This window comes from Artibeus jamaicensis, unplaced genomic scaffold (genome assembly GCF_021234435.1).
Source record: "Artibeus jamaicensis isolate MK-2021 breed Jamaican fruit bat unplaced genomic scaffold, CSHL_Jam_final contig_444, whole genome shotgun sequence".
NCBI lineage: Eukaryota > Metazoa > Chordata > Mammalia > Chiroptera > Phyllostomidae > Artibeus > Artibeus jamaicensis.
Genome location: NW_026521831.1, coordinates 3,623,925 through 3,650,491, shown reverse-complemented (window position 1 = coordinate 3,650,491; position 26,567 = coordinate 3,623,925). Strand labels below are relative to the sequence as shown.

Sequence of the window (26,567 nt, the reverse complement as noted above, 5' to 3'; positions counted from 1 at the left end):
GCTCCGGCCAGCGCGCGCGGGGCTGGCTGGTCCGGCGCCTCCGGAGCGAGCGCACCGGCCGGGCTGCGCGCGTGAGGCCCGGCCACCCCGCGGCTCCGGGACGTGTTGCGTTCTGCTTCCAAACTCGCATCTGTTTGGAAAGGTCTGGATGAAGAACTCGGCAAACAAATCACTTAATAACAAAACACGCCTACGAGGATGCACTCAGTGTTTGTTGCGGTTGGACCCTCAGAATCCATTCAGGTCCGCTTTGATGAAATCGTCCCAGTTCAATGCAATCAACATGGACAGGCAAAGTGGACCTGCCTTGAAAGTGTTTCCACTTATTTTGCTTACAGGGTGATACATTTTGAAAAAAATAGTAATTCTTTTAACAGGAAGGAAACATTAATCGCTCCAATATGGTATCTTTTAAAAATATAAAGTCCTGCATGCCTGAAAGATTTCAATCTCAACAGCAAGGTTGAAAAAGATTTTCACAGCACACTGCATATTTCGTCAGAGCATTATGTGTGATAATTCATGCACAAAAATTAACAACACAATGTTTTATGTCTTGAATTTATTGCTCTATCAGAGAGCCCAAAAAGTTTGTAAAAGGGAAAAAAGTGTATTTTTAAAAATTTGCCTCTAGTGCAGTTGGAATAATTTGGAGTTTAGACGCTTTGACAACTCAAGCTATTTATTTTGCAATTGTAGCTGTGATTTAAGGGAACTTCACTAGCTGTTCAACACCTGTTTGCAAATAGAGGAATTGCCTGGAGCAATAAAGAGTAGTGAGTGTGTTCGTGCATTCTCTGTAATATTTTACTCTCCAGTGAAATTTATCACCTTTTCATGAGAGGGGTATATTCTGGTCGTTTTGGCGGTGTCTCATTTCGTACCAATCACACGTGGGCCTTCCCTGAATTAGTAATGCAGTCTGCAATGGAGTGGAAGTTCCGACTTTTCAGACTGAACCCAGAGCAGAGCCCCTGTGGTTTTTGGCCCTCCGAGGGTGGTAAGGCAGCTGGAGGGTGTTTGATGTCCTCTGGTCACTGGAAACCTTTGTGGTTCACCTGTGGGGAGGGTTTTACTCTCCAGTAGGTTGAATAGATTCCTCAGCTGAATTTGAATACTTTCCTTAATTGACGTATAATCAATCATATCTGAATCTGTTTTTTATGTGAACAGTAGTACCACCTCCTGCATGTTCGTGATAGAATTCCCCTTGTGTTAGTTGTGCAAGGCATGCGGCTGAAAAATTATATTACACCATTTCCAGGCAAAAAGGTTTTTAAAAGATTAATATGTGGTCATTCATATATGTTGACAATTTGACTTAGGTTGTGAAATGAGCCTAGGCGTTTTTATTTGAGTAGTTGTTTGGGGGAGAGGGGCTGGCCACATTGTTTCTTTTTTCTTTTTTTCTTCTTTTGGAGTGGGCACTGGGATTCGAACATATTGTTGCTAAATAGCAGTTCAGTCATAGTGTTGACCTGAACATCTGTCCATGAATTTTGAAAATGTTCTGCTTTCTCGTTAATTGCTCGTTTAGAGATATTGGTAAGTTATATCAGTGGTAATGATGTCTAAAAGGAAGTAAAACCTAGCTCTTACTTATTGTATGTAACAATTTAAAGAAAATCATTTTAAGAGAACTAGAAGCAAACAATAAGATCGCTTCAAGACACAGCTGAGTGAATCATGACTGTTGATTTACTTTTCCCCCAAAAGTTCTTACTTAGCTCTGTTACTTATTAGTTTTTGGTTACCTTATGAATGCAATTTAAAGCAAGAGTCGTCTGTCTGCAGGGCAGAAAGAGATGCTCACTGATGACGTCTTAAGCAACAGATGTTTCAATGTGAAATTATTCATTTTAAGAGGCTTCCATTAAGTGAAAATGTAAATGAATACAATTCAGTTAATTACTGTGCTGATTCAATTAAAGTCGTGGATCACAGAAACACCATTTCACCAAGAACTAAATTAAACATTTGGATATTTTATTAGCTACATTGAAGCATTTTTTCCTTTTTAAATTAGAGATTTACATTACAATGGCAAGACTACAACAGCATAATATATGAACTCATGAATTTTCATATGCCAAGGACGGCTCCATGCCTTTGAAAATGACAGGAACGAAAAAGTCACAGTTATATCTTAGCTTCACAAAACAGCCCCTGCTCACTCTCTGGGTGGTTCTCAAACTTGACACAATAAAGGCAGAGAGAGGGTAGCATCTAAAGGAGACGGGAGGAAGGGAAAATTTTGTTCCGATGGAAGAAATTTCTATCTTCGCTTTAAGTGCTTTTTTTCTGGCTCCCTCTCCTAGTCAATTTGTAACTGACGCCACACACGAGGCCCAGGAAGCGTCCAGCCTCCTGGAGGACTAGACATTCTCATCTTTTAGATACCGGCTCTCTTACTTAAGCAGGAAATCTGTGCCCTGTTTTCATTTGTTGGTTTTTTCAGTGTTTAGGACTCTGTAAAGGGAGCTAGAAATCACAGACTTCCTTATTGCTCAGAGAAAAACTGTGATATTTGAAAAGTGGACAGAAGCTCTCATTTGTAATCCAGTGTAGGACGGGGAACATGCTACCCTGTATTCCACATTTTCTTCGAAGCCCCCCTGGGAAGGAGGTAGAATCACCGCCCCCTTTCACGTGTGAAAATATGGGGGCTCAAGGAGGTTTGTAACTTTATAAGGCCACCCAACTACTGAGGCCTAGATACACTCTGAGTCTTCTTTTTCTGATTTGTTTCTAGAACAGCTTTATTGAAATAATTTACATACCATAAAGTTTCACCCCTTTAAAGTATACAATTAGGGAGCTTTTAGTATATTTGCAGCATTGTGCAAGCATCAGCACTATCTGATGTTAGAACATTTTTATCTCTCCAAGTAGAAACCCCAGCCCCCAGTGGCGGTTACTCCCATTCCTCCATTACCTTAACCCTGCAGACCACGGGTCGGTCTAGTTTCTGTCTCTGATTTAGGTCGTGGGTCGGCAACGTGAATGGGCCGTACAATAATTGGCCTGTGTGTCTTTTACTGAGCGTCATGTTGCAACAAGGTCTGTCCAAGCTGAAGCCTACGTAAGTGCTTCATTCCTGCTTATGGCCAAATAATGTCCCAGTGTTGGGATGGACCCCATGTTGCTATCCTTTGCCAGCTGATGGACACTCGGGGGTTCCTACTTTTTGGCTGTCATAAATAATTCATGTACAGGTGTTTGTATGAACAAATGTCATTTCTCTTGGGCAGACACCTGGGAGTGGAGTTGCTGGGTCATATGGTAACTCCGGGTTTCACATTGTTGAGGAACGAACCTGGATTTCATCAAACCCAGATATCAGCTCTTTGTACAACACCTTGCTGCTGAAAGAATAGGGAAGTAGGACCTGTGTGAAAGAGGGAAAGGTGCTGGTGCGGGGAACAAAGTGTTGTGACTTCAGTGACACTTTCAAAACTGTCCCCAGTCATGGCTCACCTAAGTGTCAAAGTGCCAGTCCCCCCCGCACCCCCCTCCCCCGCTTAGTGGCCAGGGGTTATAAGAATTTCAGCATTTGAAGGAACCTTGTAGGTAATCTCATCTCCTGCTTTACTTTCTTAAGCCTTTGAACTGTTTCTTTCACATACAGCTCGGCCAGGAACCCAAGTGTAGGGCAGAGGACACGGCGCTGCTCCAGCCCCGGTGGAAGGAGGCTGCGTTCTGGCCTCCCCAACCGGCCCACCTTCCACTGGCTCATCCCACCCATTCTTCCGGGGCTGGACATCTCTGTTTGGGCTGGGGGGGGCGCCCAAGAGTATTCAGCCTGTGCTCGCATAGTTCCAGGTGCCTGGAGACTCACTCTCTCCCCATGCATTCTGTTCCTCCTTTAGACAGCTCAGACTGTCGTTCCTGCGTGCGGTCAAGACGCAGCCCACGCTCTGCCCCACGGGGCCGTGTGGAATAGGCGTAGTCTCTTTTCCATATACAAGGTGGGCGCATATTTGAGGACAAGCATGATAGCTCCTTCTCAAGTCTTCTTCTAGCTGAACATTGCCATTAAAAAATAATTCCTCATACAGCATAATTAGACCCTTAATCATCCTGGTTGCCATTTTCCTTTTGTCTACATGCCTATGAAAACTTGACACAACTGAATGTGGCCTCTCAGGCATGGTTTTTAAACAACACAGAGTAGGACGGGCTGCGTCACATCCCTTATTCTATAGCCTATATTTCTAATGATGCAGCCTGGGATCACGTTTGCTCTTTTGCTGGTCACGCCACCTATTACCTCTTACTGATTTCCATCTGGGATTGTTTGTTTACGAGGACTGTGGCTGAGCCCTTTCTTCTCCTACTTTTTGTTCTCAGTAGAACTCCATCAGGTTACAAGGCAGTTGCCATCTGCGCTGTGATGCAGGGGACCATCCCGGCCCTTGGCACGTGTTTCCGCATTACAGTAACTCGGAGGTTGGTCATTGCCTGCAAGGGTTATGAGTGTAGCTATCAGTCTTTTCTCCATTTGGCCTTGGAAGGTGTTGCGAGAGACCTTACTGTATTCTTTGTGAAGCCCGTACATAGTGCATTTAGAGATTTCCTGACATGGTGGGGCTTCTCCAGCAGGGCCGCGGCAGGTCAGGTCCACGCTGCCTGCCGCTCCCAGACATATTTTGAAATCACCATAATAATCTTCTGAGCTATCGCTGTTTATTTTTTCTAGTTTTGAAATGTTTTAAATCCCAAGCATGTATAGTTGAGGAATTAAGAGTCATTTATTTAAAGTTGGCAAATAGCTAGATTTAACACAGGATCCAGGAGCTCCTGGGAGAGAGTCCTCCGAATCAGCGGGACGGAGCACCCTCAGACCCTTCTGCACCCTCCCGTGGGGGCCGTGGACCTGCCGGCTTCCCACGATGGCAGAATCAAAGGGAAATGCTTTCCTGGAAGGGGGCGGAGCCGGCACCCGTGCTGGGCGGGAGTGTCCAACTGGTGCACCTGGCGCTCCCCCCGCCCAGCAAGGATTTTATTTTATAGCCAAACCACAAGCATTTATGACATTATAAACAAACCCAAGCATTTTGGTGGAAAGTTCACGGAACTGTGTTTTAAAAGTAACCCTTTGGCCCCGGCCGGCGTGGCTCAGGTGGTTGGAACATCTTCCCGTAACTGAAGGGTTGCCGATTTGATTCTTGGTCAGGGCGCAGGCCTAGGTTGTGGGTTCGATTCCTGGTCGGGTTGTGTGGGAGAGGCAACTGATCGATGTTGCTGTCCCTCTCTCTTTCTTGCCTTCTCTCTAGAATAAGGATAAAATACACCTGGAAAAGTAAAACTAAATATTAAGCATTCGTTGGTTATTTTTAATTTCTGAGGTAGTGTAAGCCTTTTCCCATATTGTCTTGATGAAATAAACATTTCAGCTGAGTGCAGTGTGACTAGACTCTCCGTCCAGTGCCGCAGTCTGTCTGCATTGTAACACCAGTAGCTCAAAAGCCTTCATCACGGAAAGCGGCGGCGGCTGTACATCAGTGCATTGCTCTCATCAGTAAGGCAGCTTCGCCAAGCACCGAAAATCCATGGTATTTTGTACGATGTGCAAAAATCTTTTTCAGGAAAAATATTATTATTCATCTTTAAAATCCCAGCTTATTAATAGGGAGAGGCTTTCTAGTATCAGCAAAATGTTTTAAATGAAGTCAGAAACATTGGTATTGAAAAGAATCATGTTCTAAATTATACACGCTGTGTAATTCTCATCAGTAAAATCCGCCCAAAGCTCCATGAGTTTCTTACTGGATTTCGACGTGGATTCCACGTCCTGCTGGAACAGGACGCGTGTCCTAGGGTCGCGCAGGAGCGGGCGTCCCACATCCCCTTGGGCTGGCTCTAAAGACAGAGCTCTTCAGAAGAGTGGCTTTCTTCAATGGGATTACTTTTTAAAGTAGGAGTCAGGTGAGCAAACTTCCAGTGCGGTTTCCTCTAAGGCTGTACCTTCCCTGGGAAATTCTGTTGGTTTGGAAAACCACATTTGCAGAGGACTCAGTTGTGTCTTAAAATGCAACAGTACGTTTGGTCTGCCAGCTTTCTGGAAGAGGTTCGCAGTCTCTGTCTTCCTTAAACTACCTCCACTGTGCCGATCTGCCCCGCAGGCTTGGATGCTGCAGGGGGGTGAGAACTCTGAGCCAAGAGCCGGCCAGGTGGGGAGTCTGACCTGCAGAGGTGGGGAGGGGGGACCAGCCGGGCCCAGCCTCGGAGGGGTGGCGGCCAGACCTCACACATGCTGTGGTGGGGTCGGGGACTGGCTGTGTCCTTCATTCTGGGCACCTTTGTCCTGTGTGTCGCTGTCTCGGACTGCGAGTGATTCCCACACACAACCTTCGGAGGGCAGTGGGCAGATCACAGTTCAAGACCCTGAGGACAGGAAGGGTCAGGCAGGTTTTCCTGGAGAGGGGCCTTTAAGGCAACTTGGCAGATGGGACCGGTTTCTGGTGAGTGAGTCCCTGCATGCAGAACAATTTCAAACGTTCGAAATGGTCTTCCTAGCGATCACCCCAGGCTCCGCCTCCCCCGCGCCCTCCTCCCACCTCCGTTGGCTCTGTGGATCCTGCTCCCCAAACATCTGATCTTCCATCCTCCTGCTTCACTGATTTAATTTTAGTCTGAAACATTCCATGGGTGTTGTACACACATATTTCACTGTGTCCCTAACAGCTTTATGAACTGCGACTCCTGGGAGTGGCATTGTGCACCAGAGATCACAGATGCTCCGCTACCCTGCATTTGAGGACGCCTGCTGTGCTGCCCGCTGCCAGCCCCAAGCCTTCTACTGAGAATATTTATGACCAAATAGGTCTTTTTAGGTGTGTTCATTTGTGGAGAATTTGAGCATTTTCTGTTCCTCAGCTCTTTCTAACTCCCTCTTTTCTGAAGCATTTCTTCCTGTCTTTTGACCTTTGCAGTACAGAGGCTTAATGTTTTATTTGCTAGCTTGCAAGTTTATTATAAATGTATATATTTTTTACTTCCGCTGTCATTTTGGACTAGTGTCGGGAATACAGCATAGTGGTGTCCTTTACAAAGTGTTTCCTCCAACATTTCCAGTGCCCACCTGGCGCCGTACGTAGCTGTCACAGTATTACCGACCGCATTCCCTGCACTGTGCTTCACGCCCCCGCACTGACTCTGCAGCTACCAACCAGCGCTTCCCACTCCCTTCACCTTTTCACCCAGGCCCTGCAGCCCCCCTCCCCTCTGGCAGCCATCAAAATGTCTCCCATGTCTATGAGTCTGTTTCTGTTCTGCTTATTCGTTTACTTTGTTCTTTGATGCTTGTCTTTCTCTGACTTATTTCACTGAACGTCCATGGACCTGGAGCGACCTCTCGGTCCATGCCTGCTGTTGCAAGTGGCGAGGTTTCATTCTCTTCTGCAGCGGAGTAACATTCCACTGTATACAGGTACCACGTCTTCATCCATCCATCTGTCGTTGGGCACTCGGGCTGCCTCCACGTACTGGCTGCTGTAAATGATGCTGCAGTGAACACAGGGATGCATAGATTCTTCCTGTTAGGACTTCAGGTTTCTTCGGACACATACCCAGAAGTGGAATCGCTGGTTCGAAAGGCACTGCATTTCACTGTTTTAAGGACCCTCCACACTGTGTCCCACCGTGGCTGCACCAATCCGCATTCCCATCAGCAGTGCGCTAGGGTTCGCGTTTCTCTACACGGTCGCCAGCACTTGCCTGTTGATTTATTGATGCCATTCCGACAGGTGTGAGGTGGTACCTCATTATGGTTCTCATTTGTGTTTCTCTGATGACTAGTGACTTTGAGCATCTTTTCATGTGTCTATGGGCCATCTGTATGTGCTCTTTGTATTCAGGTCCTCTGTCCATTTTTTAATGATTTTTTTTGGTATTGAGTTGCCCGAGTTCTTTATAAATTTTGGATATTAACCCCTTATTGGATGTATCATTGGCACATACCTTCGCCCACCCTGTGGGTTGTCTTTGGCTTTGTTGCTGGTTTCCTTTGTTTGATGCAAAACCTTTTTACTTTGATGTGATCCCCTTTGTTTATTTTCTCTTTTGTTTCCCTTGCCGGGGTGATCTATCAAAGAAAAATATTGCTAAGAGCAATGTCAGAGATTTTACTGCCTGTGTTTTCTTCTAGGAGTTTTGTGGTTTTGAGTCTTCCATTTAGGTCTTCCATCCATTTTGCGTTGATTCTTGTACTTGGCGTAAGAAGGTAGTTTGGCTTCTTTTTTTTTTTTTGCTCGTATCTGTACAGCTTTCCCAACACCATTTACTGGATAGACAGTCGTTAGCCCCTCGTATACGCCTGCATCCTTTGTCCAATATCGATGGACCGCAGAAGTGTGGGTTTACTTCCGGGCTCTCTCTGTTGCTCATGCTGTAGCTCAGACCCTCGTCTGCTCTCACTTGGGTTTTCGTTTTGATTTTTAAAAGCAGCAGCCCAAAACTAGACTTTGGGCCACCCCTCTCGGCCCCTTCAATCCACTCCTGTGTCACCAAACACAGGGAGTGCCCACCGTGCTCATGTGACAGTGGTCCTCGGTCTCACTGACACCCAGGAAGCTGGCATCGCTCTTGGGGAAGTGGACCTGCACCATGATGTCTGCGGTCGGTTCTTTAACTCGCCTGGGGTGGGCGGCCTGAGAGGCAGCACTTGCAGCCAGTAGTGGAGTGGCCCAGGGTGCTGGGGGGTGTGCGCTGGTGCTTCCTGAGAGGGCCTGTGGGGGCTCTTCCTTCGGGGATGAGTGCAAAGGGCAGGCGGGGAGAAGAACTTTCCCATCTGCCCTGAGGTGGAAAGGACCCTTTGGAAACTGAAAGCACCTCCTGCTGTGAAAGAAAAGGGAGCAGAGTGGCCTGAAAAGACGTCTGTGGGGCGCAGGGTCCTGCGTGCTTCTCAGCCACATGGCAGAGGTTGGGCTCATCCTGGGGGCAAGGAGAAGGTGGCGGAGAATTTAGGGTAAGGGAGTGGCGCAGTCAGAGTTCCGGGGAACTTTGAAAGAGGGTGTGGAGGGTGGGCTGGCAGAGGAGGGGTGGGTGGAGGGGGGAGTCTGTTGTGTGAGTGCAGGGCAGAGGCGTGGGCATTTCCACTGGAGGAGACTTAGGGTTCTTCTAGCCTGGACTGTGTCATCGGGAGCTGGGACAGGGAGGGTCAGCCCAGCCAGGCTTCCGACTCTTCTCTCAAGCGGGTGCTGCCTGCCCAGAGAGAAGGAGCTAGAAGGACGGGTGGGGCGTTGGCAGCCTGTGGGACATAGAGCTGAGGGGCTGGAGCCGGGGAGACGTCTGGGCTGGAGATAAACAACTGGAGAGGCTTCAGCATACAGATACAGACGGTAACCGAATCCGTGGCCCGGGCGAGCTCCCCTAAGGACCGGAAAGGCACTTAGATGCCCTCCAGGAAGACAGGGCTGGTGGTAAGAGCCTCCTGTTCGAAAGTCTTCAGTGTCCCTTCCTCCCACACTGGCACCCCGCCCTTCAGGGGGTGGCTCCCGTGTCAGCCGCCTCCCAGCTGCATCCCCTGCCACCAGCCTGGCTCCCCCGTGTAGGGAGGCGTGCTTCCTGGTGTCCACAGGGTTCTGGATTATACACCTCTGTCACCACGACTGTCCCAGAGGCCTGTCACTGGGGCTCTTTCTCAGATCTCCAGGAAGACCGTCACTGCCTTCCGGGCAGAGTCTCCCGTAAACATCCTTGTGTTTCTGGGCCTCGCAGTGCCCGATGCGTGATGAGCGTCCATGAGTATCGGATGACTGCCAGCAGGGACGGTCGTCTTTTTGTTACAGCGTCTCCTCGGAACACGCACACCCGGCAGGATGCCTGACACAGAACAGGTGTACACTGAACTGTGCTTAATTGAGAAGAGGAAGCCCCCCTTCTCTGTAAACCTAAAACAGTGTGTGCATACTCATGTTAACTATCACCTGTACACAGCCACACACATGCAAATGTGTGCACACATGTCACATACACGTGACATGTGACTTGCCCCCTCATCAAAGAGCCGGTAGACTGACGCATTCAGAAGGGGTGTCATGCCTTCCAGGAGCATGATGGGTAAAACTCAGGAACACATGATGTGGGACAGTGAGGACTCAGGCCCGAGGGCGTCAGAACTCATCTGCACGGAGGGGACAGACAGGACACTGCCAGCGGGACAGCGGGTCACCGGCATCAGTAGGGGGACACACTTGCAGAAATTACTTGGTGGTTAAACAAGCCTAAGACAAAGTATTTGCAGCCGAAGCAGTGGGCTCAGTGAGGTTGTAGGCAACACCAGCGTTTCCCGCAGTGAAAAAGATCGGCCCCCAAAGGGTATTTTCTGGAACAAGAACTCAACCTTTCTTAGAAAAACGTGCGCGGCGGAGAGCCTGCCGGTGGAGCCGGGGCTCCCGTGCTCCGGCATCACTGGGTGTCGGCCCAGCGGCTGCTGCCCAGCAGGACCAGGACCTGGCGGGGCTGCTTCCTCGGCTGTCTCGTCGGGCTGTCTTGTCGCTGGTGATGCTTTACTGCCCCTCGAGCCAACCTCGGCCACTGCTCCCCGAGGACCATGTGGGCGCTGTAGCGAAGGGGACGAGCTGGTCACCGGGCCTCGCCAGTTGGGCCGTCACACTGCAGTGCAGCAGCTCCCGGTTCCCCCCAGACTGAGACCCGGCTGGAGCTTTTCCGAGGCTGGGCCGTATCCCCATGCCTGGGACTCTGTGTGTGTGTGTGTGTGTGTGTGTGTGTGTGTGTGTGTGTGTGTGTGTGAGAGAGAGAGAGAGAGAGAGAGAGAGCCAGAGACAGACACGAGAGGCAGGGAGGAGGAATGTGGACGGTTCTGGAACGCTCGCCCAGCCGCACCAGGTGTCTCTCGGGCTGCACACTTCCTGCATTCCCATTTCCTCCTCACCACAACCCCCCGAGGTGGCTCTCATGGTGTCTGCGTTTTGACGGGTGGGGAAACAGGGGTCCCACAATTGAAGTGCCAAGCTCAGGTCCCCTGGGCAGAGCTGGGATTTGCATCCAGGCACCAGCTCCACTGCCTGCAGCCAAGCACTCGGTCCTGTGTGATAAGTGAATGGTGGGCCAAAAGCTGGAATGATCCCGGACATGCAGCGGGCTCAGGAGGTCGTCTCAGCCTGGCCTGCCTGCTAGCAGGGGCCGCAGGCACGTTCTGGTTCAGACCTGAGCTCCTTTCCCTGGATGTGCAGGGTCTCCATCGTGTCTCCCTGAGCATTGCGCACTCCAGCACCTTCTAGAGCAGAAACCTCAATGGTCTCTGAATTGCCTGCGGTCCCCTGGAAGTTCCCCGGCGCGGCCAGGACACCGGGCTGGTTTGTGAACTGCCTCCCCCTGCCTCCCCCAGGCTCCCCTGAGCTCCTGGTGGTGTCCGAACGGTCCAGGCTGGTGATGTGTATGCCCCTGTACGGTGCCCGGCCTTCCCTGCAGGGGTGCTCTCCCGGTCCTTTGTCACCTGCCTGGCTCCTGGTCCTCGGAGCCCAGCTCCCCTGCCCCGGAAGCCTCCCTGGCTGGGGTTTAATTTAGGTGCCGTGGGGGCACTTGGCATGCAGGCCGTGGCTGTGCCGCTCGGTGCCCCGCACACCTTGGCCTCCCTCTGGTCCAGCGGTCCCCGGAGGACCACGCCGTGGGCCCTCAGCGCCGGCGTGCTGAAGCAGAGAGTGAGTCAGTTCGGAGTGGAAACAGTAAATGGTCACTTCCGTCTGGTTTTGCCTCCTTGGCAGACTTTCGCACCCCCTGGCGGCAGCCTGGCTGGCCGCCGTGGCTGAGCTCGGTGAAACTGGTCAGTCTTTCCATCAACAGTTCTAGTTCTTTCGGTTTTTCTCCACCAGCCCTATTCTAGTCATTATTCTCTTCCTTTTTTCAGAATATCTTTACATTATTATAAATTACACATGACATAAAATTTGCCACCTTAACCGTTTTTAAGTGTGCGGTTCCTTGGTGTTTGCCACCTTAACCGTTTTTAAGTGTGCGGTTCCTTGGCGTTAAGTGCATTCAGTGTCGCGACCCTCACCACCCTCTGTCTCCAGAACTTCCTCATCGTGTGAAACTGAAACTCTGTCCCCACAAAACACTAACTCCTCCCCCAGCCCTGCAGCCCCCGTCTCCGGTCTGTCCCTGTAAGTCTGACTGCCTCAGTTGCTCATGACACTGGAATCCTATGGTTTTGTCCCTCTGTGACTGGCTTATATCATGTACCGAACCTTTTTTTTCAAATGGTAGTTTCACGGAGTTATAGAATCCCAAAGTGAACCATGTCTAACTAAGGGTTCAAAGCCAAGTACAAAGAGTGGGACGATGTTCTCAAAGTTCAAGGCTGTCAGATCACACCCATGTGCCTTGCTGGCAGCCCTGCTCAGCCTGTATAAAGTCTTCACATCTTCTCTCTGGAATCTGGGTAATGAAAGCGTGTTCTTTCCCCCGAGCTGGCGTCCGCACAAGGTCGGGCCAGGGAGGCTGGGACAGAGTCCCGAGGGCGGGGCTCAGACCCGAGCTGCCCATCGTGCCCAGCACAGAGCAACGGCGGGGCCCTCTGACACTCGGAGAATGGCGGCAAGTGTCCGACTGCCTCTCTTGGGAGTGGGGGAGGTGGAAAACATTCAGAGCAGTTTGGAAAAGTGCTGAGGGGCATATGCTTGCAAAAGAAATCCCATGCCACGTGCCTACAGACCGCCAATGGCACTCGCCCCCCCCCCCCCCCCCCGCCAGCCGGGCGCTGAGAAAGGAAACAGCAGGTGTGGGGCCCGCGAGCCAGGCGGGTCTGGCCTGGAGGCTCGGAATATCCCGACTTTCTGGGGGGCTATTTTTTTGGATTGCTGTTGCACATTTAGCACAGCCCGTTGACATGCGTGTTTGCGTGGAGCACCTCCTTGCAGAACCGTTTAGAAAGATACACAGGCATGGACTACACATGCCCCAAATGAATCGACTCCTGAACATTTCGGCAGAGCAGATTACATGTCTTTCTTTCAAGACCCGCTGGGGTCCGTCACCAGCTCACCGTTCCTGAGATTCAAAGCCCAGGCTTTGGAGACAGGTCTGGGTTTGAATTTGGATTCTGCTAATTACAAAGAAGCTGGGGGAATAAACGCCCGACCCCACCCTCTTCCGCTCTTCTCATCTGCAGCTCTGTACCCTGTGGGGCACACTCAGAGGGAGGCTGTGAGCAAGGGAGCAGGTTGAGCCCCCCCCCGCAGGTGGCCCCCCAGCCCAGAGGACGCAGCTGATGGGAGGATGAGTGTGAGATGTCCGGCCTGTAGTATAGCGTGGGGACGTGACTAGTGACACATGTCACCTTCATGTTTTCATGGATGTGACCACATTGATCTGTCCCAGTTCCTGTGGCCAGGTAGGTGCCCCATGAATGTTGGGTGCCTGCTGCGTGCGCCATTCCTCCAGCTGCCGAGAATGTCCGTGGCTCTGGGCTGCTTCATCATTCCCTCCCGTGTCCGTGTTGAAATACAGTTCAACCTGGGGACACAGCCTGCAGAGATCTTCCCCAATCTGCCAGGGTTACCAGTGTCTCCCCTGCATTTCCAAAGCAGGACACCCGCCCTGCCCCACACACACTTGGTGCCGGGCTCTTTCCACCTTGCACGGCGGTGAGTTGTGCAGCTTCTGTGTCCCCTGCCAGCAGGTGAGTTTCCTGAGCGCAGGGCCCCCGGGTTGTCTTCAGGCATTGCTTCCTTCTGTTGCTCTGCGTGGCACCCTCATGTCATCCATGCTCAGTAACACTTGGCAAACGAGAATCATGCACCGAAACCACGCAGAGGGTGGTGCCGTCCTTGGTTCACTGTGGAAGGCGAGGGAGAACGTGCCCGGCCTGCAAGCTCCCGAGTCTTACCCGGCACACTCTTCTCTGTTGGCTGCGGTGGGGTAACTCCGTCAGATGCAGCAAAGTGCCTTTGTTACTGCACAATGGATTACACCTGCTTGTGTACGTGCTGAGTGAAAAACGATACGTATATTGATGCAAGTTTGTTTTGTTTATGCACCTAATTGTTTTCGGTGGACGCGGCTCCTCCATGTAGGCCGACCACTGTAATCTCCTCCAACCCTGGGGGGACCAAGTGAGAGATGCTCAAAGCCACGTACTCTGTACTCTGGGGACTGAGGGATTTTTCGAGAGTAATCTTTTGCTGTTATAGTTTTTTTCCAATTACAGCTGACATTCAATATTGTATTCGTTCTGGGTGCACAGCATTGTGGTTAGACAATCACATACTGTGCAGAGTGCTCTCCTGCTGTTTCCAGTCCCTGCCTGGCACCACACACAGTTATTACGATATTATCGACGGTGTTCCCTGGGCTGTGCTTCCGTCCTCGTTCCTGTTCTGTAACTGCCAGCCTGCGCTTCTCAGTCCCTTCACCTGTCCCACCCAGCCCCCACCCCCGCACCTCTGACGACCGTTTGTGTCTCTGAGTCTGTTCTGTTTTGTTGTGTTGTATGTTCTTTGTTAATGTATTGCTGAATTCAGTTTGCTAATGTTTTGCTGAGGATTTTTACACCGATGTTCATCAGGGATATTGGCCTATAATTTTTTTGATATATCTTTATCTGCTTTTGGAATAAGGTTAATGGCGGCCCCATACACTGAGCTTGGGAGCCCCCCGCCCTCCGGAACTGTTTGGAATAGTTTGAGAAGGAGAGGTGTAAATTCTTTGAATGTTTGGTGAAACTCGCCTGTGAAGTCATCTGGTTCAGAACTTTTGTTTGCTGGGAGTTTTTGATTTTCGCTTCCATTTTATTGGTAGTAATCAGTCTGTTCAGATTTTCTGTTTCTCATTGAGTCTTGGAAGAATGTATGTTTCCAGGAATTTATCCATTCTTCCCAACAATTATATATTGGCATAGAATTTTTCATTGTGTTTTCTTATAGTGAGTGTTTTGAACCCTGTATCTGGTAGATATTTTGCCTCCATTTTATTCAGCTCTTTCTCTAGAGATTTGCCTGTTCTTTCAGTTGGGACGTGTTTCTCTGTCTCCCCTTTTAGTCCTCCCTCTGCCTGTTCCTGCATTTTGTAGGTAGCTCTGCTGTCCCCAGCCTTGTCGGGGTGGCCTTACGCAGCAGGTGTCCTGTGGGGCACAGTGGCACCGTCTCCCGGTCACCTGAGCCAAGTGTCCCTTGTGTGGGGTGTTTGTGCTCTCGCCTTGCAGTTGAGTCTTGGTGGCCGTTGGTACGTCCACGGGTGGGGTTAGCCTGCAGGCTGACTGGCTGTCAGAATTGGCCGTGACCTCGGCAGACAAGCTGCTGTGTGGAGGCCGACCCACACAGAGTGGGGGCCCCGTCCCCCCAGTGGAATCCAGTGCCTGCCAAGCCCACCCCTGGGTGTGCTGCTTTGGTCTGAGCTGGCCCTCGGGAGGGGCTCCAGTGTAGGCCGGTGTCAGACACTGTCCGTGAGCAGCCTGGGGCTACCCGTGAGAAGCTACAGAGTGACCCGCAGGTGGCAGCTGCCTGTGCTGGACTGGGATGGCCATGGGAAAGGCCACGCTGCCACCAGTACCTGGCCTGGGGCAGGTCAGCAACAGGCACAAGGCGCCCGAGCCCTGCCTCGGCCACTGAAAGAGCTTCAGGTGGTATGCAAGATGGGTGAGGCAGGGTCGCAACCAGGGTGGGACAAGTGGTGGTCGCCAGGTTAATGCAGATTCCAGTCTGGCTCAAGTGCTGAGCCTGCGGCCACTCTACAAAGTCTCAGGCTAGCCACCACCCGCTTGGGCCTGCGCACCTTTGCTGTGGGCGGGGTCTCGGCGTCATCGGGGTGGAGCCTGTGGACTTCCGCCAGTCTACTGCAGACTCAGTCAGCTGTGGCAGAGGAGGGCTCAACACAGGGGCAACGACAGCTGTCTCGTCAGCCCTGTTCCGAAGGCATGCAGCTCAGTTCCTCACTGCATGTCTGTGGTGCCCCCCATGCCGCTGTGCCCCTGCCGGAGCCCAGGTGAGTGCCTGCGAGCGAGAGTCCGCGCACGGCCCTTTAGGAGGACACCTGGGTTTCCAGCAGCCTTCCCTCTCCTGTCACCTGGATGGACGGCATCCCGCTGAGTCTCACAGCCAGGTGTTCTGTGGGCTCCTTTTCCTGGCACTGGCGTTCCGGGCTGGGGAGCTCGGTGTGGGGCTGGAACCCCTCATTTTTATGGGGGAACCTCTCCAGCGGAGATACCCTTCCCCTGCTGAACCGCCACCGTGGGACGTGGGCCCGGCCCTTTTCCTGTCTCGGCCCCTCCTGCCGTCTGCACAGGGCTGCCTCTCTGTATCCTTGGTTGTGGGATCCGTGTTCAGCTGGACTCCCTGCGGTTCTCCCGGCCGGTTGTCCTGCAGTTTGCTGGTAGCTTCGCTGGGGTCCTGGGAGGTGGTGGGCACGCCGTCCTCCTGGACCACTGTCTTGACTGGAACTTTCGGGAGGAAGGTGGAGGCTCTCCTTTTTCATTTCATTCACTGACCGAGCCCACGACCCCATGTGAACTGATCTCCACCCTCGTATTTCATAGCTTTCAGAGCACCCTCAGATCTGTTTCTCACTTCTCACAGCCGAACACTGAGTGAGCAAAGTATGGTTTTATCACAGGGAGACCAAGGGTGTTAAGTATCGCAACTTCACCAAGGCCACACAGTTAAGTAAGTGACAGGTCCCGGCAAAACCCCGGCTCTGTGGGCTTCCGTAATCCACCTTTCCGAGAGCGCTTCAGGAAGAAAATGTGTTACAGGGAATCGCACGTTTTATTCCGCAGCTGACTTCTCCTGGACCTTGCAAATTATTCAGATACTCTCTGCTTTAAGAAAACCTGACATTCAAAAATCTGAATTTATAAAATGTTAGCCATGATAATATTATTTTCAGGATTCCATAGCATTTTCTTAAAACTGTAAATTTCCTCGTCTGCTTCAATGTATTTACCAAACATCTCCCTTCTGCTTCAGGGCCATCTCCTGGGTAAAGTGCCTTCCTTTTTGTAAAAGAAGATTCTTGTCCTCCGTTGTTGAAGGTGGGGAACTGCTGGTCTGTCCCCCTGGGGCCCGCTCCCCTGTGGGCAGGCAGGGGATGTGTGGCCGGGACACTACACGCCCACGCCTGGCCAGCGTGGGGTTTGTCTCGGCTGCCTCCAGACTGAGACCCGAGAGCCCTGTGGGAGAACTCGCTTCCAAGTCAGCTCACATCCCTTCTCTAGGATTTCAGAATCCGCAAGGCCCTGAAAACCAAATGCTCGCTAGTGGCTCATCTGTTAGACGCCGCCTGTTCTAAAGTCATTTTGTCGTGTTGGGGAAACTCATCGGAGTTGAAACGTGTGGCTTTTCATGATTTACATTTTTTCTTTTCACCTGAGGTTTCCTCCGGTTTTCTGTAGACGTATTTCTCAGCGTGACTGTAGGTCCAGCCCGAGACCCCTCTGGGGCCTGGGGGGCTGTGTGGCGTTGTGTGCTGTGCTCACAGTCTGAGGCCCAACCTGAGTTCAGAAACACGTGAGGGGTTTGTGGACTGGTTTTTGGACGAGTGGGCCTGAGAGCCAAGCTGCCCTGGGCCCAGGGTGGTTCCGGACGAGGCTCCTGGGTGGGTCTCCCTGTTGCCCTACATGCGAGGACCCCAGCCCCACATTTGACTGACGTTCCGTGGAAAGCCTGGCTTGTAGGTAAGTGGTGCCCCCAGGGGAATCGTGAGGTCGCTGTACCAGTCACTTGTCACCGCATCCTCCAGAGCCAGCCCCGGGCCTCCAGAACCAGGCAGCCAGATGTGCTGAGTTTTGTCCCAAGAAAGCCAAGTTCAGGGAGAGCCCACTGTCCTTACTGAACTCATTCCTCCCTCCCTCCCTCCAGCAATCCCTCCCTCCCTCCCTGTCTGCCTTCCATTGGAATTTGAGTGGCTGCCGGTCACCAGGCTGGCATCGGGCTGTGACACTGGCGTCTGAAGCGGTGACGCTTCCATCTGCTCACCGTCCACAGCCCACAGCTTGTTGTGGTCTCTTATTCTGTCCTCGGCCCGGTTCCCTGGAGCGACTGGGCTGGCCTTTCTCACGCGGCAGAGCGGCCGCCCCAGACACCCGGCTCTCGGCCCGCGGGGCCTGGCCTCTGCTTCCCCTTCCTGCGGCCTCCATGGGCCCTCAGACGTCTCCGGGGATTCGGACCGAGTTTCTACCTTCTAGAACTCAGCTCTTCAAAATCTGGTCCCAGGGCAGTGGTGGCTCCTTTCAGAGTCCCAGGACAGATCACCTGACCTCGGCGTGCCTCAGTTTCCCACTGCTTCCGTGTCCTTGCCCGCAAAGCAGGCTGAGACCGCTTGGGGAACTGAGAACCCTGCGCAGTCCCATGAGGGCATTCCCAGCTCCCCTTTCTCCGCCCCCACACCCAGACAAGCCCACCCGGGGTCCCCCGTGTCTTCTGGGGAGTCACCTCCTACACTTCTTTCCTCGCCTCTTTTGTCCTCATGCATCTCTGAGAGCCACTGGGCCACCTGCAGCCAGCGAGCTGCGACCGTGCCAGAAGTCACACTCCAGAGGGGTGTGTGGGTGGTCCCTGGTGGCTCAGTCTCGTCGCTGACTGTGTCAGGGGTGCGTGGCCGGTGCAGGTGTGGCACCCGGCCCCTCAGTCCCACATGCCCAGGGCATTTACAAGGCTACGTGTTTATGACACCCAAACAACTGGGCACAGACTGAGAAAGTCAGGCAGACTTACGTTGCTTCACCTGAATCTCAGTCAGTGGGTTTTCTGCAACATCCACGTGATGGCCGCTTTTTGATAAATCGTAGTTGGAAAATACCTGCGAGGCTGGCGGTTGGTTTGAGAACCTTGTGGCCTTTCGGAGGAACTGCATAGCCTTGAGGGATTTCTCGGAATTTGCCCCCTGTGAGGAGCCTCCGGGTGACCCTTCTCATGCCACCACGCACTCCCAGCCTGCATTGCTCTCTACACAATGGGCCCTACAGTGCGCCTGGCCCCGCGGTCCCCTCCACACCAAAGAGACTCAGTGTCAAGATTTAGGGCCCTCTGACGAGGGTGGGGTGGGAGGAGAAGGAGGGCCTCACCGCAGGGTGGCTGAGAGCTTCAGGGGTCAAGGAAATAATGTAGACCTTTGAATAGAGGCCTCTGAATAGTTTGTTTGGCGGTCCCAGTGACTAGCTTCTCCGTTACCAATGGCTTAGGGTTTTGTTTTGTTTCGGGTTTTGTTTTGTTTTTGCTTTTGCTTTTCTTTACTAAACATTTCTACATGGTTTTAAAAGCTAGTGGAGGATTGAAGTGTTTCTAAGTGTAAGGATTCTCCCTTCTGATCCATCGGGAGAGTGGGCAGAGGGGCCGGGAGCCAAAGAAAAGACCTCCGGTTTGTTCTGCCAAGAACCGGTTCCGTCAGCTCAAGGCTGAATCGATTAGGTGCCGCCCTTGGAAGAGGAGCAGCCTGTTTGGCCACGGAGTCTCCCGAGCCGCCTTTCTGGAGGAAGGATGAGTAAGCGTGTAAGGCCGTGCCATAGGGTCACAGTGGAACCAGTTTTGTGTGCTTGGGCACACCGGTCTGTGCGTGCAGTGTCTCCACGAAGGAGCAACAAATGACATGCTTGTGCAAGAGAAACGCCGGCTTTTGAGTGGAGGGGAAATAAACAGTTGCTTAGCTTTCTTTTTTTTTATATCTTCAAGGTAAAACTTTAAATACCCTCACAGAGGCATTTATGGGGTCTTCTGGTTGAAGAACAAATAATTTGGTAGATTATCAGGACTGACGAAGACACCTCTTTCCCTGTTAAAACTATACAGAGACGTAAGCAGGCTGACTGTGCGCCATGCACGTGGGCTCACAAGCCACAGACTGAACACGCAGAGATGGTCTTATGGGGTTTATGGGGCTGGAAAATCCCCGCAGCCACCAGCAACGCGGGTGTCGAGCTGACCACACTGCCAGCTGTGTGGAAGCGCGGCCCATGGGACTGTGGGCAGTGCCCAGGGCTCGGTGATGAGAGCAAGCGGCCATGCTACTGGGTTATGTGTTTGCTACTCGGTACTTTCCATCGTTGTTTTAGAGTGTGCTCCTTCTGCTCATAAAAAAGACAGTTTGCTGTGGAACGGCGCGCTCCGTCAGCCGGCGGCAGCCGCACACACACGCCTCGTGTTTTACCACGTCTCTCGGTTGCATCATTTCTCGGCTGCGTCCCATCTCCTCGATTACATCTGTTCCCTGGTGCTTGATTTGATTTCACGGTGTTCTGTGCGGTGCCAGGCTGTACGGGCTTGTCGCCTGGGCTCAGTAGGCTCTGCCGCGGGTGTGTAGCAGGCTGGACTGTCTAGGTTGGTGTGAGTGTGATGTTTGCACTACGACGGAGCCCTCTGATGACACCGCTCCCAGAATGCATGCTCGTCATTAGGCCGGGCATGGCTGTCATTATACCAGTCCGAATGAATAGCTGGCTGTCCACCGAACTGCATTAAAATTTAGACGAATGGAACACTGATGTTTATGGTCTGGAAAACCTGACCCCAGGCTTCCCTCTCACACCCACATGAGGTGGCTGAGGCCGCATCTGCCACCCGGGGTACACTGCCCGCACGGGACCCGCGTCCGCTCCGAGGCCACCAGCTTCAAGGCATTGCAACTGCAAGCCTGACATCGGCGGCGAAGGGCAGGGCCGTGTGTCTGACACATTGGCACCTGCCACGGCGTTTGTGGGTTTGGCACTTCTGAGATGGCCCTTCCTTCCCCCAAACACTGGAAAGGCGGGGGAGCGGAGCAGCTGTCTTTTTTCAGGGAAAGCTGGAGATGCAAAGAACCTAGAAGGACTCGGGGCCCAGTTCATCTTTTGAAAAGAAGAATCCAAAAAGAAGGTGAGAGGAGCCAATTTTATGATAAAGCATTTTTTAAACCAATAGGTCGTAGAGCTCTGAAACAAAGAGTGGGTTGCATAATGGAGCATGTTAAGGTACCAGCTACACAGAGGCTGGCTTGCACGTTGCTCCGCCGAGGCTTCCATACCCCCTCCCCCCTTCCCCTCCCTCCCTCAGCGGGACCCACCACAAACGGACCAGTCAGCTCAGGGCCAAGAAGATGTCCTCTCCCGGGCCGTCGTGCAGGAGTGTCTCAGTGGTCACTGTCCTAGCAAAGCCAAAGCCCAAATGAGTGGCCTTGTGCCAGACGCTGTGCGGGGTCTTGATGCTCTTGACTCTCTGTGCCACAGCAGCCCTGTGACAGCCCTGTGGCAGCCCGACTGCGGGGCCTGGGGCTTCCAGACGGGACAGTGAGGCTCAGGGAGGCAGAACCGGCAGGCACACTCCGGCTTCTCTGCTTCCAGAGCCCACGGCTCCCTGTGGGAGCACCACTCTGTCCTTCTGGTACCCGTGAGCAGACGTCTCCTCCACGCTGAAACCGGAGCCAAGGCTGGGTCACCGAAACAAGCCGGACACCTTCTGCAGGGTGCTGGCTGTGTCACCGTTACCGTGGACTCATTTTAGAGACTGTGGTAACGATCTCCAATTCCTGTACAAGCAAAGGTGGTCTGTTTGTTTGTTTGTCTGTTTGTTTTGGCTCTTCTTTTTTCAGACAGGGATGAGTAGATATTTATCTTAGGTGCCAAGCTACAGCGCCCTGCAATGCTCCGCTGTCTGGAAGGCCGGCTTCCACGCGTGGCTCATAAGTGACCAGGACAGGAGCATTCTGAGCGGACCGTTAGGGTGTGTGGTGTTCCCCCATCTTCTCTGTGATCCGAGAGAGCGCACGCCGTGACTCTGGCGTTGCTTCTGCGGGGAGGTGCCTGGAGCCGAGTGCTGTTTGCTTGGCCGTCGGGGGGTCCAGGGAGGGAGGGAGGGTGCGGGGTTCCTGGGAGGTGGGGGCGTGACCATTGCCAACATTTCCAAGCACAGGGTGTTCCAGCCTCGTAGTTTTCCTCATTCCAGTACTTTCCACCTCGTTTCTCAGCCCCACCTTTGCTCCATGGGCGTCCGTCATCCCCACTCCTTACAGGGGACTGTTGCTGACACCAGATGCTGTCGGGGAGACCCGAGTGTGGCCCAGGGACCTCTGACGGGAGGGCTCACCCTCAGGTTTTGTTCTATTCCCGCAACACGGTCGGCAGACAGGTTGACCTCGGGCTGCGGGCAGACACCGCTGTCCTGGTGGCCCTGGTGGCCCTGGCGGGACCGCCTGTGGGACAGCCGGAGTGCGGTTCTTACGCTGCCTGCTCCACAGGTGTCTCCATGCGGCTTCTCGGTTTGGTTCAACCGTAAAAGTCTTGTACTGCATTTGAGATGGGGAAAGCATACGTTGTCCCGGCTGGTGCGGCTCAGTGGCCTGAGTGCTGGCCTGCGAACCGAAAGGCCGATGTTCGATTCCCAGTCAGGGCACGGGCCTGGGCTGGGGGCCAGCTCCCCAGTTGGGGGTGTGAGAAAGGCAACCACACATTGATGTTTCTCTCCCTCTCTTCCTCCCTTCCTCCCTCCCTTCTCCTCTCTCTGAAAATAAGTAAATGAAATCTGGAAAAAAAAAAAGAAGAAAGAAATGAGGAAAGCTTAAGTTCAGGTGGCACAGTGGTGAGATGCTACTCCCAGATGCATTTTAGTTGCCGGGGCCCTGGCCGGGTCCCAGGGAAGGCGGAAGTCTTTCTGCTTGGAGCCCTTCAGTTTGATTGGCATTGGAGGTCAGAGGTCCCCAAAGCCTTTGATCTGCCTTGCATTGGAATGGCTGTCTGACCCACGTGTGATTCGGGAACGTCACTTGGAAAACAGTGACTCACGGGGCTGCTCAGCTCTGCGGACTGTGGACACATCTGGTCGCACAGTCTCACTGCAAGGGCGGTGTCACCAGCGATGCCATCAGCATCGCCCGCGAGTCTCGGGAAGCCACCCAGCGCGGGGAGGCTGATACAGGTTTTCCAGGTTCTGTTCTGTTTTGTGTTCTTTTTCTTGAAAGCTCACTTTCTCTCATTGGCAGCAGACACTCACAGTTGTTTTCTTGAAGTCACAGGCTCACTCCTCTCATTCTTGGCGAAATAATTCTAGAACCTTGAGTCTGAGCAAGTGCAGTTCGCCTCACAGTTGCTCTTTGCAGTGGAAGCGGTGTCCCCGAGGGAAAGCGCAGCCTCAGGGCTTCGTGCGCTGCCTCCTGGAGACAGGTGAGCCTGCTCTGCGGCCCAGGGGCTTCGTGCTCTGCCTCCTGGAGACAGGTGAGCCTGCTCTGCGGCCCAGGGGCTTCGTGTGCGCTCTCTGTTCGTCACACAGAACATAAAGGGACATGAAGGCTGAGTTTTAATAAAATTAATATTTTTGCAGCTTCATCAAAGACATTCTTACACAAGCTAGGCATTTTTAATTCTCTGCAGCGGCTAATTGCACAGTGACTTGTTGCCAAACACCACCCCCGCCCCCTGCCCGGGCTATGGCACCATGTCATCAGCAAGTGGCAGAGGCAAATGATACCTTGATATTATTATGAACATCGTTTTGACCACATGGACCTCCTGAAGGGACTTGGGGACTTTCAGGAGTCTTGGGACCAGACCTTATTTTTTTTTAAGTTTTATTTGTTTATTTTTAGAGAGAGGGAGAGAAACATCAGTGTGTGGTTGCCTCTTGTGCACTCCCTACTGGGGAGCTGGCCTGCAACTCAGGCATGTGCCCTGGTTGGGAATTGAACCAGCAACCCTTTGGTTTGCAGGGCAGCGCTCATTCCACTGAGCCACACCAGCCAGGGCGTTGGGACCAGACTTTAATAACCGATATGCAGCTGTACACCAGGCACTTGCTGCTCAAAGTGTGAGAAGCTGATGTTCAGTTGGCCTCTTCTGGGAGGGCCAGTCTTGGGCCAGGTAACATGCCCGGGTGCTGAGGCTTCCATGGCCGAACGGTGCAACCGCTGTGTGCAGGAGCTCAGTCTGATGGAGGAGGGCTTGCCTAGACAGACGCCTGCAAAGCCTTCCAGTCAGTGCTGTGACAGTGGTCCGCCACGGTGACACTCTGGGAATACGCGGCAGGGTCGGAGGACCCAGCTCTCTTCTCCAGTGCTAGTGGTGAGGGCTCTTCCTTGGAGGGCGTAGTTCTGTAAGCTGGGTGGAGCAGAGGGAGGAGGTTGAAGGCTGGGGAACGGCTCGGAAGCAGGTAAAACCACTCACCCAGCTATAGCCACAGCTGCAGCCCAGGAGCTGGGGAGGTGCAGGTGTTGGATGGGGCCAGAGAGGTGTACAGAGGGCAGATCCCAAGCGCTAAGTCTTTTGTCCCAAAGACGATGGAGATCGCCCACAGGATTTGAACAGGGACATGACCACACCCGTGCTTGAGAAAGAGGTGGGATCAGACCGTAGCCAGGGGAGCCAGCTGAGGCCATAGCAGGACCCCAGGGAGCGGATGCCCGGGCCCAGGGGGTGACGGTGAAGACGGGGTCTAGAGCTGTTGAGAGCTGTGTGACGGTCTGAGGGTTTAGGTGTTAGGGGTCGGCAGGGTCTGACGTGTGACTTGACGTCGTGCGTGAGGAACACGGATGCCATCGCAGATGCCCTGGGGCCTGTGGAGTATGACTGGCTGTGTTGTGGTGCCCTCATGGAGGTGAGGGGCCACGGGAACCCATATATCACATGTACATGCACATGTGTGACCCAGCTGCGAGCCCGGGTCTTCAGCAGAGGCCGAGGCTGCAGCCCCGAGCTGATGAGCTCACCCAGGAGGAAAAAGGCGCGAGCCCGGAGAGGAGGCGGTGCAGGCCCACAGGTCTGGGAGGAAGGAAACCCGAGGCCCCGGTCTCTCTGTGCTCGGCGTGTGCAGAAGGGAGCCGAGAAACGTTTGAAAACCGATGTCGAGGGACGGCCTAAACACAGCGTGGGTGCCACACTCCCGAGCAGCGCTGCCCCTGTGACACACCCCCATTCCTGTACGTGGCATTGGAAATGCCGGCTACGGTGTCTATCTCCCCCAGCCCCCACCCCTGAACATTTTTCTGTTAAAAATAGGGTGGCTTTTCTCCATCTATGGTTGTACAGATCTCAGAAATTTTACTCCTCTTTCTTTATAGTAATGAGGTGCACTGCTAATTTGGGAAGTTGTTATTGCCATGGAGTCTGATAGCCAAAGATGGGAATAGTCCCATCAGAGGCACTGTCTCCCCTGTGAGGTTCATGCAAGAGCTGCCCTTGGCCTTGCAGTGACAGATGAGACAGGTGCACGAAGCAGCCTGTGGAGTCAGGAGCGCTTTCTAGCAGTTTCCCTCCAGGGTGGTGGGGGTGAAGTGGGACAGAGGGAGAGTCCGGAATTGGGTAGCTCGGCCCTCCCCCCCTTGGCACCCCGATAACACCCAGGCCCGCCCTGAGCAATGGCTTGGCACCCGGCCATCAGCCTCACCTGGGGTGGGAGGGCCTGAGGGTTACTTCCTATTTCTCTTTACCTTTTAAAATCTTCCTGGATTTGTTCCTGGACTTTTAAACCCAAGACAAGTAAAAACACAAGCAGTTAAAATGCCTCCTAACTCTAAACTCGAGACACACAGACAATTCCCAGGCTGTCTGTTAAAGGCCCAGGTCTGTAACTCAGGGTCCAGCAGGGTCGTGGCGGAAGGACTGGGCGGGAGACGTTCCGACCCGACGCTCGGGCACCTTGGCGGCAAGGGCTACAGTGTGTTGCCAACCCGTTTGGTGCTTGTGAAAGTCACTCTGTCCTTAAATCTTTTTAGCTACAGCTTGTTGGCTCTACCTATACACTGTCTTTTTTGGAAGAGAGTTTTGCAGGGTTTTATTTTGTCGGTGTATTCGTGGTTCTGTATTCACCCTGGATGCACAGTGTGCTGCTCCAGCCTGTGATTCATGTTGAGGAGCCTGGAAACCCAGCCTCGTGAGCGCCTTGCGGGGAGAGACCTGGGGAAGGAACCTCCGTTCCTCTTGGCTCTCACTGTCGTCTGCCATGCCCAGTCCCTGGCAGCTGGCAGGCCCAGGACGACCACAGTCGGGAGGAAGAGTCTCGACACCTCAGCCACCTTCCCAATCTCTTTCAGCACCGTGGCTCTGCTGTTCGGTTAGAAGCAGATTCGTAGAAGAGCCAGTCCTGCGCACGTTGGGATAGCTTGGCAGTACATCCCTGCAAAGACGCAGAGTCACTGGTTTCCCACTAACCCAACAAGCAGATGATCCCAGCCCACAGCGGGTGCACCGTGCCCTGGCCTCAGTTGGCAGGGGCTGGGGCGGGTCCACAGGGGCAGCTGCGTCTTGCTTTAGTCCAGCTCCACTAGCGACCGTGTTGAGTGTCATGTCTCCCTGGTGGCCAAACAGTGGACGGAAGAGCACGGGGGAAGCCTGGCAGGCAGCCACACAGGGTGACGGCACTTGGGCCCCTGGTGGGCTTCAGCTTCGGGTTTCAAAGAGCCAGCGCCCTTCCTAACTGTGGCATCACTTGCCTCAAGGGGCGCGCTGCCCACTGTTGTTTGCCAGTGGAGCGGAGGCTGGGTGATGGTCAACGGGGTCATTTCGGAAGGGATTCTTGCCCTAACTTTACTTTTCTTCTGCTTTTATGTAGAGGTGTTTATATGTGAGCGTCTCAGCAGTGCGACCCCATGATATCAGGTCATTACCACCCCTGCTGTACAGATGAGGACGTCGAGTCTAGGGTTAAAGGACTGCA

General features: G+C 53.0%; 1 protein-coding gene across 5 annotated transcripts in view; it reads left to right on the top strand.

Moving 5' to 3' along the window:
- Positions 1–26,567, top strand: part of EML1 (EMAP like 1) — a 144,196-nt gene that overhangs the window by 39,937 nt on the left and 77,692 nt on the right. The window lies entirely within an intron of this gene.